We start from the raw sequence: 9,011 nt of genomic DNA, 5'->3' as shown, positions 1-9,011 counted from the left end.
CCTCTCGAAGTCGAAGACCAAGAAGAGGTGCTACAACCCGAAGCTGTCCTTCATCATGAATACAAGGTACTACGACATGGTAAGATAATCCGACGGTATCTTATTAAGTTCAAAAATTATCCTTTTGAAGATGCTAAATGGATGCAAGGAGTACAACTTAAGGATAGTATGAACCTTGTCAATGCTTACAATGCTACATTAGAGTAAGCAAATGTACAAATTTCTTTTAAATGACTCATGTTTTTGTCTTACATGACTAGTCCTCTTTTTAATTGTGCACAAATTTAACTAGTATGCATGCTTAGAGTCATGTTTGTGATGACGACGTCTCTCAAACACCAAGTAGAATTTGTCACTCTACTTTGGGAGAATGAAATGGACTAAAGAGCAGACATGCTTGCGGCAGCTATGTCTCCCAAGCACCAAATGGCTTAGTCATCCATCTTGGAAATATGTCGTAGGGTAAAAAGGGATCCCTTACCCGCTAAGTACGATTTACTAATGACAAAGAATTTATCTCTTCTATCTCATAGTCGAGGACAACTATGATTTCAAGAGAGAGGTAATGTCATAAAATCTAATATCTAACCAACCCAAATGATTTTCTCATATTAAATTGATCACTTAATGTGGGAGACTAAACGGGAACAAGTGTTAAGATATAGATATGTGCTTATAGATCTATCTCAACACGTGGCCAATGGTAAAGGGGCCCAAAAAGGGAGATGGTCTATCAAAGAGCAAGGCTAACCGATGGAGCATAAGACCTTAGGGTTAGCTTCATTGAAGACCTCCAATAAATGTGTGTAAAAGTCCTTTGACCTTAGGTAAGCTAGGGCTGAGCTTGAGGTGGGAACCCGGCCCAAGCTCGAGGTGCTTGTCCTGCTTGAGGTGCTTGTCGTGCTTGAGGTGTTTGTCATGCTTGAGGTTCTTGATTAAGATGCTTGAGGTGCTTGACTAGCTCCATGCTTGAGGTGCTTGACTTGCTGCATGATTAAGGTACTTGAGGTGCCTTGAGAAGCTTGCCTGAGATGCTTGTGGGAACACCCCCTAGTACAAGTGCTTTGTCATGCTTGGTGAGTAAGGTGCTTGATCACCTAAAGTCAAAAGCATTCCTACAAGAGGGGGGGCGAGCCCTTTTCCTAGGGGCTAGAGAGAGAACACCCACTCACACACACAAGGGAAGCCCCAACTTGAAGAGGCAGCAAGGACACATGTCAGGCCCCTACCCATGTTACCTTCATGTGTTGTTGAAGCCTATTGGCTAAGCTTCAAAGGGGTCCAATGATAAATTACATGAATTATTTAATTTTTTTAGCATTTATCTAGCCCTCTCTCTCAAAAAGGAAAGGGGGACACTTGTCTCAAGGCTACCCCTACTGCTTGTAATGCCTCCTGCTCATGATTGGCTAGGCCTGGGAGGGTCCAATGAGCTTCAAGCATGAGCTACAAGGGAGGGTCGACCCAAGCTAGCTAGGGGCTCTCTTGAGGGTATACTCACCCACACACACTCACAATCACTCTCATTGTGTGCTATGCAAAGTGCAAGAGCTCCCTCTCCAAGCAAGTAGAGGTTGAGAGCCTACACCAACACTCTTGGCTATGGAGTGCAAATCCAACCAAGAGCCATGCTTCAACGCTTGAGCTTGTCATCTCCTTCTTCTTCATTACTATGCTATTATGTATGCTAGCAACAAGAGTATGATAAGTGAGGAACTAGTTCTTTCTCCTATGAAATGTTTCTTCTTCCTCTTCCCTACCCTCATTCCCTGCTAGCTCTCTCCACCTTCGAAGGTGTTTGAGGTCTTGGGACTGAGGCTTGGGACAATTAAAGCTTTCTTCAAGTTCATGTTATGCTATGATTGTGATGCATGAAGCTTTCCATCTTCATTGCATCACCTAGGTCACAAGGAACACAAAGAATGTATTGTAACAAGTCTCTCTTAATGGGAGAAATCATAATACAAATGCTTATTGGAGGGGGGACCGGCTCCACATAAATCCGGTCCTCAACTGTTGTCATGTTCTCTAAATTCTCTCTCTTGCGAAAGTATTGTTCATGCCAAGTTAACTAATTTCTATGATTATGTTGCTATCTTCAATTAGGTCTACCCGCTATGCTCACAAAGTTATTTCTCGAAAGTATTATCATTAATTTCCTCTATTCTCAAGTTGAATAGTCTAATTCCATTACATCAATCATGGGGAGAGTCGACATCCGAGCTGCCACGTCATCAAGAGACGCTGGCCGTGCTAAGCACTAGTGCTAGTGCTAGTGGTAACGGGGGGGGGGGGGGGGGGGGGGGGGGATTTTGGCTATAAATAGAATTTCCAATTAGCATGCAAATGGGGAGGCTATTAAAAGAAGATAAGCTCATCATTTAAGAACTCTCTCAGATTTTTCATTCCTAAGTCAAAATATGTTGCTAAAAAGCTCTCTATCTCTCTCCCGTGTGCTCTCCCGTAGGCCGAACCCACCATAGTTCGTTTTGTTGCCCTCTCAAGCTAGAAAATCTCTCTTCCCCAAATCTCACACGACCCTATGCTCTCCTATCTTCCTCTCACCGTCATAGCCGATCTCCCTTAGCTTTTTGCCCTCATAATTATAACCTTTAAGCTCTAATATACTCTTTTAGGGAGCTCAAGATCCATAGAAGTTGGATATACTAAGTTTTTTACTTGTCTCTCTCGCACACCCTCAAGCATGCAAATTAACCAGAATGGACAAATTAGAGGGTGGTGTCCATTGTGAAGAATATGAGCCGTGCAAATTAGCCATGTTAGATTCTTTCATCCAGCTGTTGACCTATAAGATCATAAACCAATCCTATATTTCCTTCCAAAAATGACATCCATAGTGTTTCTAAAATATAGAGTCTATGATACATAGTGATATATACTGCCATCCTTCTGTTGTCGGGGGATATGTGTTCGAAAGGTGAGCCGGGAAGGTGCGGGGCCTCTGGCTGTGAGAGATGTGAGAGAGAGATCAACAGACGCATATAGCATCAACAATCACCCTAATCATCAATAAACCTTCAGTAAAGCTTTGAGTACAACTTAATCATCTATAGCCAAGGCAGCTCGTTAACGATGCCGTCACTTGGATTAACTGTCCATTGTGAAGAATCCAAGTGTCGGTGGTGCCGTGTTTTATACAAGATTCTTCACAATGGACACCATCCTCTTTGGACCAAAAGTCAACGATATTTGGGCGCGGTTCATGAGCTACCACGCAATAGAACTCCATTAACCAAACCCTTCCCCTCCCACAGATTCCCGCCCTCCTACACATGCAACCCTCCAAGCCCCCCAACCCGTGACCCTCGACAGCCACCTGGGAGCCACTCTTTTGCAATCCTCGTGCAACATCCGACAATTTGCCAGCATGACCTTGGTAGCTCCACCTCACCACATTTTTACCAACGTGGCCCTCCCTGCCCGCTCTAGAGCTCCACGCAAGCGTTCGGTCCATATTTAATTTTTTGCTTGCGTGGACGGCGTAGATCGCGCCCAACTTTCCCTCCCTTGATATTGCTGTTAGGGCTTCTTTTGTAGAGGCACCACGTCACAATATAAATCATATAAAACTTTAACAATTATATTAAAAGGAAAATTTGAGTTTTAAAAAAGAGAGTTGCATGTCATGAAGAGCGGACTTTTCCAAATTGAGAGCAGAGGCCGCGTATCGACACTGCGCACGGCATGCTGTTTCCAAACTCATCTTCCAGCTGCGTGCTACTATAAAAGGCGACCACTGCACTCCTGCTTTCATGCGTATAGCTAGCAGAGTGAAGCTGTGCCCACTAGATCAGTTGTAGCTATGGCGCGCGCAGGGAATCTAGTGCTTAGTCTTCTTCTGCTCCTTGGTCTCTTGACCACCTCCTTTGCCTCTTGCGAGGTTAGTCGTGGTGGCAGGGAGATGGAGCCTCGTGAGCGCGAGGAAGAGGAAAGGGGAAGACGTCGTCATCGTGGCCGCGAGGAGAAAGAAGAGCGTGGCTATCCTCAAATCGAGCTCGGCCGGCCTCGCGAACAGCTTCAGTCAGAGGGGGGACGTCTTCGTGTTTGGAGTGAAGAGATCGATGCCATTCGCAATGCGCATGTGGGCATAGCGGAGCTTGAGCTGGAAGAGAATGGGTTGCTGGTGCCGCAGTATTCGGATGCAGACAAGATTGCTTATGTTTTGCAAGGTCCTTTTTTATATTACCTTTGTAGTTTGTGATTAATGGTCTCTCTTGCTTAGCTCTTGCGGAATGGTAATTGTAATTTGCGGTGCAGGGTCCGGTAAAATGGGCGCTGTCATCCCTGGTGCTGAGAGCGAGTATCGGCGAACTTACATTCGGAAAGTGCAGCGGGGGGATGTCGTTGCCCTGCCCAAGGGAACCGTTTACTGGTGGTATAATGATGGCAATGAGCGTCACCGCGTTCTATGCGCAGGCGATACCAGCTACGGAGCCAATCCAGGGCGCTTTCATGTAATTAGCAAGCCCCGTGCGAGCACTTAGGCATTAGCCAGTGCTATATGAGATCTGGATATTGTGAATGAATTATAACATGATTAGTTATTTACTGCTGGTAAAAGTGGAATCAATGAAAAAGTGCTGTTAAATGATAAGAGTGGACTTTTGTATGCAGCAATTTGGACTTGCTGGTAGCAAGCAGGCCAGGTTTGGATCTGTGCTTCATGGATTCAGCAAAGACACTCTCGCCACCGCATGGGCGTCGACGAGCAAACGATCCAGTCTCTCCTTGAGCGCCAAAATGAAGCAGGCATTGTGAAAGCGAAGCAAAAGATCCACTTCCCACAGATACCTGAGAGGCGCAGCCGGAGAGAGGAAGAGGACGAGAGAAACACCTTGAAGGAAACTTCAGGCCCTTTCCACTTCGAGGAGCTTAAGTACAGCATAAGGGATGAATTTCCGGACTTCTACGTAAAAAATGGTGGAGCTCTCAATAGGGTCAATTGCCATAAGCTGCCTGCTTTGCATCAGATTGGATTTAGCGCGGTCAAGGTTTCCTTGGAGAAGGTAATTATTAAATAGCTTTTAAGTTTTGTTTTAATTACAAAGCGATTAGATACTTAAAAAGGATTAAGACGGTGATTAATAAAGAATTGACAGTCTAATGTTGAATTCTGGCTTCCATCAGAATGCAATGATGGCGCCTTCGTTCGTGCGCAATGGGCACCAAATTTTCTACTTCATTCGAGGGAACGGGCGAGTGCAAGTGGCGAGCGGAGACGGGGAGAATGTGTTCGATCAAGAAGTGCGCGAGGGCACTGTGCTAGTTATTCCTCAGTTCTTCCCTTCAGTGAAAATTGCAGGGGACCAAGGACTGGAATGGATCGAGCTAGTTACATCATCAAGGTTTGTTTTGAACATTGCTGACATCATGTCCATGTAGTCGTGGCCATCATGTTGTTGCACAGTGTTCAATGATAATGCATGCATTTACTTAGTGCATCCAGCTTGATATCCTGAATGTTTTTGCAGCCCTCGCACCACCTTCCTGGCAGGCAAGAACTCAGTCTATCGTGGTATCCCCAAGCAAGTCACCGCTGCCGCCTTCAATGTGGATGAAGAGCAGCTCAGAGAACTTGGCAGGGATGAGGAGGTCTTCTTCCCCCCTCCAAAAGAGGTGGACGGGGTGGCCGGGGCAATGGGAGATACAAAAGCGTAAGCAAAAAGGAGAGCGAAGAGCAGCAGAAACGACGTGAAGATGAAGAGCGGGAGGAGACGGCCGGAGGAGGAAGAGGAGAGGCGCAGGCGTGAAGAGAGCGCAGGAGGGAGGAGGAGGAGCAGAGGCGGAGGCGCGCGGAGGAAGAGAGAAGGAAGCATCAACGTGAGCTGCCAGCTTGGGCCCTGGCTTCTCTTGAGGTGCTATGAAGAATGTAGACAGCAGTAGTCGGGTGTCATGTGTGTCGATGTCGATAAATAAGAGCTGCAACAGGAGCTTACCTTCCGGCCTTCCGGCCACTTTTTGCTTGTATTTCATGCTCGCGGCGCAGCAAAGCAAATACATAAAATAAGAGAATTCATTGACAGTTTTGCAAGCCTGCGTCTCAATTTAGTGTTTTGTGTACCATAAATGTTTGATGCACAGGGTTTCACTTCCAATTATGTTTTTTGTGCTACTGACCAGACTTTACTTTTTAAGGAGTAATTTTTTCTAATTGGTTGTCAATTGGTTGACCTCTTGTCTCTCATCTCACCCCCAAGGCTACTACCAGTAGGAGCCATTGGGCCTTTGACTATTGTCTTTGGTCGATGCAATACGAGTCGGGAGTATGCCACATCTTAAATCCATCGTACTTTGGCTAGCTACCATTTTTTAGTAGAAAAGTTTCTAGCTAGCAACAAAGGGCCTTCAAGCCTTAAAAGGGTACATAAATGCTTTTACTCAGAACTTAGCTCCCCGAGTCAGGTTTTCAGACTCTTTCTAGGAGCCTCCCCTTTCTAGGAGCCTCCCCTGGCATTAATATTATTGTGACCAAAATAGCGACCTTAAAAGACTGTGGAATGGTAGGATGGAAGTTTCTGACATGCTCGGGTACCTTCCTCATCACACAGTGTAATTATAGAGCCGAGAGCTCAAGTATTGTGCCAAATATCGACGGGGCTCTAGTGACTATTGTACCATCATGATATATAGCCCCACTCGTTAGCCAAGCTTTATATTGCTTCTGTGCATGTGTGCTTGAGTATGTGTTTTGCATTTTGTAGTGTCCCAGCTTATCACGATGGTGTTTATTGGTGTTGGTGTGGGCAAGGCAGAGGTGGGACGTTGGAGGAGCAGTAGATGCACATATGGCCACAATGGTTTTTGATTATCTGTAGCATGTTTAGGACCCAGAGGATGGTAATGGGTACAAAGACGGCATGGCCGCACTAAATAAGCCGGAGCGAGCACAGACCGTGGTGCAAGCAAGCAGCATGGAAGAGCATGCAGGATCTCATGATTGAATACATATTTTTTGTTGAAAGGTTGCATCCACAAATTAGGAGACCTGCAAAGACAATTACCTTGCAAGATGGCACATTTATCTATCCGGAGGTTTCAGCCTGCATTTTATCCATTGCCTGCTATCAATCTCTCTTATATCCATTCTTGACTTTCCAATCCAGACTCCAAAAGACTAATGGGTGACTTGATGGCCTACTCGACGAACGAGAGGTAGCACAAGTTTTTTTTTTTTGGTTGAAAAGGTGGAAAGTTGAATTAAGAAAATAAAAGGTACAAATTTCCCTCAAGAAGGGGGAGGGAAACCCCGGCTAAAAGTAAGGAGGGAGTCACGCACATCCTTAAAAGGGGAACATTCATCATGGGTTATCTTCCTACCAAAGACAGGATGGACTCCAAGCATAAACTTTTGGCATCCATAAAGGGGAACATTCATCATGGGATACCTTTCCACCAAAGAAAGGATGGGACTCCAAGCATAAACTTTTGGAGTTTACATAACATTTGGCCATTAGAGAATACCATTGATATCCACATTTTTGCATTCCCCCAGTAGGAGCTCTTTCCATGTAAAGGGAAGTGCATTTTCCTCCAAAGATCTGGCGGAGCAAGGCTCATTCTTTCGGTAGTGAAAAAAGAGGTGGATGATTGATTCAACCATGCAGATGCCTGATTTAATACCAAACCTAAGTACGTTACTGCCTATTTAGAGGCTATGGTGAAGGATGAGCTATGGAGAGTGTTTTGTTTGATAGCAATAGTGAAGGACCACACACATTGAAATCTGCGTCGTCACTGCCTAGCACTCCAATTTAGCCCCCACCTTGAGCTAAGCTTTACTTTTTAGAGACTAGTTGACAACTGGAGAGTAGATTTGCGCACAAGTTTTCATCAATGTAAAAGGAGCATTGTATGAGGTGATATCCGGAAGTTTTTGGTACTTTTGAATCTTGAAGCTTAGAAAATTAGCAAGCAAAAGAGAGTTGAAAATGGTTAGCAAGAATTTCTTTAGAAAGTAAAAAGTTGTCCCTTACACATGATGCTTCCAACATCTAATAATACCCTTTTTGAAGATGATATGATCCCGATCCCTTCTAGAGATATCAGTCCCATCTGAGCTGACATGATGTCCATACAATAAGGAGTCTTCTAAGAATTCTCTAGACACATAAGGTCCAAAGATGGTTTCCATTTGTGTTTCAGAGAAAACCATGCATTCCATAAGCTGCAAATGAGGGTAGATCCTATAGGTTTGATTTGAGTAGGTGCAATAATGAGATCCATCGGGTCCAGCTCTTTCCAAGCTTTATACTACTGCAGGGAGAACTTACTCACATTATTTTTAATTAGAGTTGCTTAATAATCATCAGAGGTTGCAGCTCTTAAAATCCATTTAGCTGCCAATTTGGTCGCTTGAGCCTCCAAGTGAAGTATATCAAGTCCTCCATTACTTTTGGGTGAGGAAGAGATGTTCCAGGAAACTTTGGGGACTCTATTGGCAAAGTTACCGCCTCCCCACAAAAATATTATAGCAAGGCCTATTGCCTTATTCAAATCGCTTTTTGCAAGCTTCCAACAGGATATATAAAAAATTAGCAGAGTATAATGAATGTTGCGTAGACTGCCAACAAAAAAATTTCATCTTGGATTTCTCGAGAACCCAATTTCATATTTGTGCCATTGATACATGGAAGACCATTGAGATGCCTAGAAGTCTTACAATTTTTCCATAATCTTTTGGCATCCAGCTATTATTAGAATTTCAGTAGTCTATCCTGCTGAAACTCTAAAGGCAGGTTTAGTATGGATGATGCAAGATCCACTGGCTAGAAAAGAAGTTTGTAGAAAATCCTAGAGAAGCTGCATTGATTACTCCTCACTCGTGACTATTTTAAAGAATATGTATAATCTACAAATTATTGTAGACATAGATTTGAGGAAGAACCAAGAATTTGGATCTCTTTAATCAAACCATTTTCAAGAAAATCCTTTATGAGGCAACAGTAGTATACCCAACGAGTCAGTGCAAGCAACCTCATCTTCTATGTCTG

The 9,011-nt window shown here is 44.2% G+C and overlaps 1 pseudogene across 1 annotated transcript; it reads left to right on the top strand.

Annotated features, from left to right (window-relative positions):
* The first annotated feature begins 3,780 nt into the window (after window positions 1-3,780).
* On the top strand, window positions 3,781-6,052 carry LOC147419761 (11S globulin seed storage protein Ana o 2.0101-like; annotated as a pseudogene). The gene is made up of 5 exons (XR_015187173.1): window positions 3,781-4,190; window positions 4,279-4,475; window positions 4,636-5,027; window positions 5,149-5,366; window positions 5,493-6,052. The product of XR_015187173.1 is annotated as an 11S globulin seed storage protein Ana o 2.0101-like (transcript).
* The last annotated feature ends 2,959 nt before the right edge of the window (window positions 6,053-9,011 follow it).

This window comes from Adiantum capillus-veneris, chromosome 29 (assembly GCF_014529385.1).
Source record: "Adiantum capillus-veneris isolate H3 chromosome 29, ASM1452938v2, whole genome shotgun sequence".
NCBI classification, from domain to species: domain Eukaryota; kingdom Viridiplantae; phylum Streptophyta; class Polypodiopsida; order Polypodiales; family Pteridaceae; genus Adiantum; species Adiantum capillus-veneris.
This window is presented reverse-complemented; position numbering and strand designations above follow the sequence as displayed.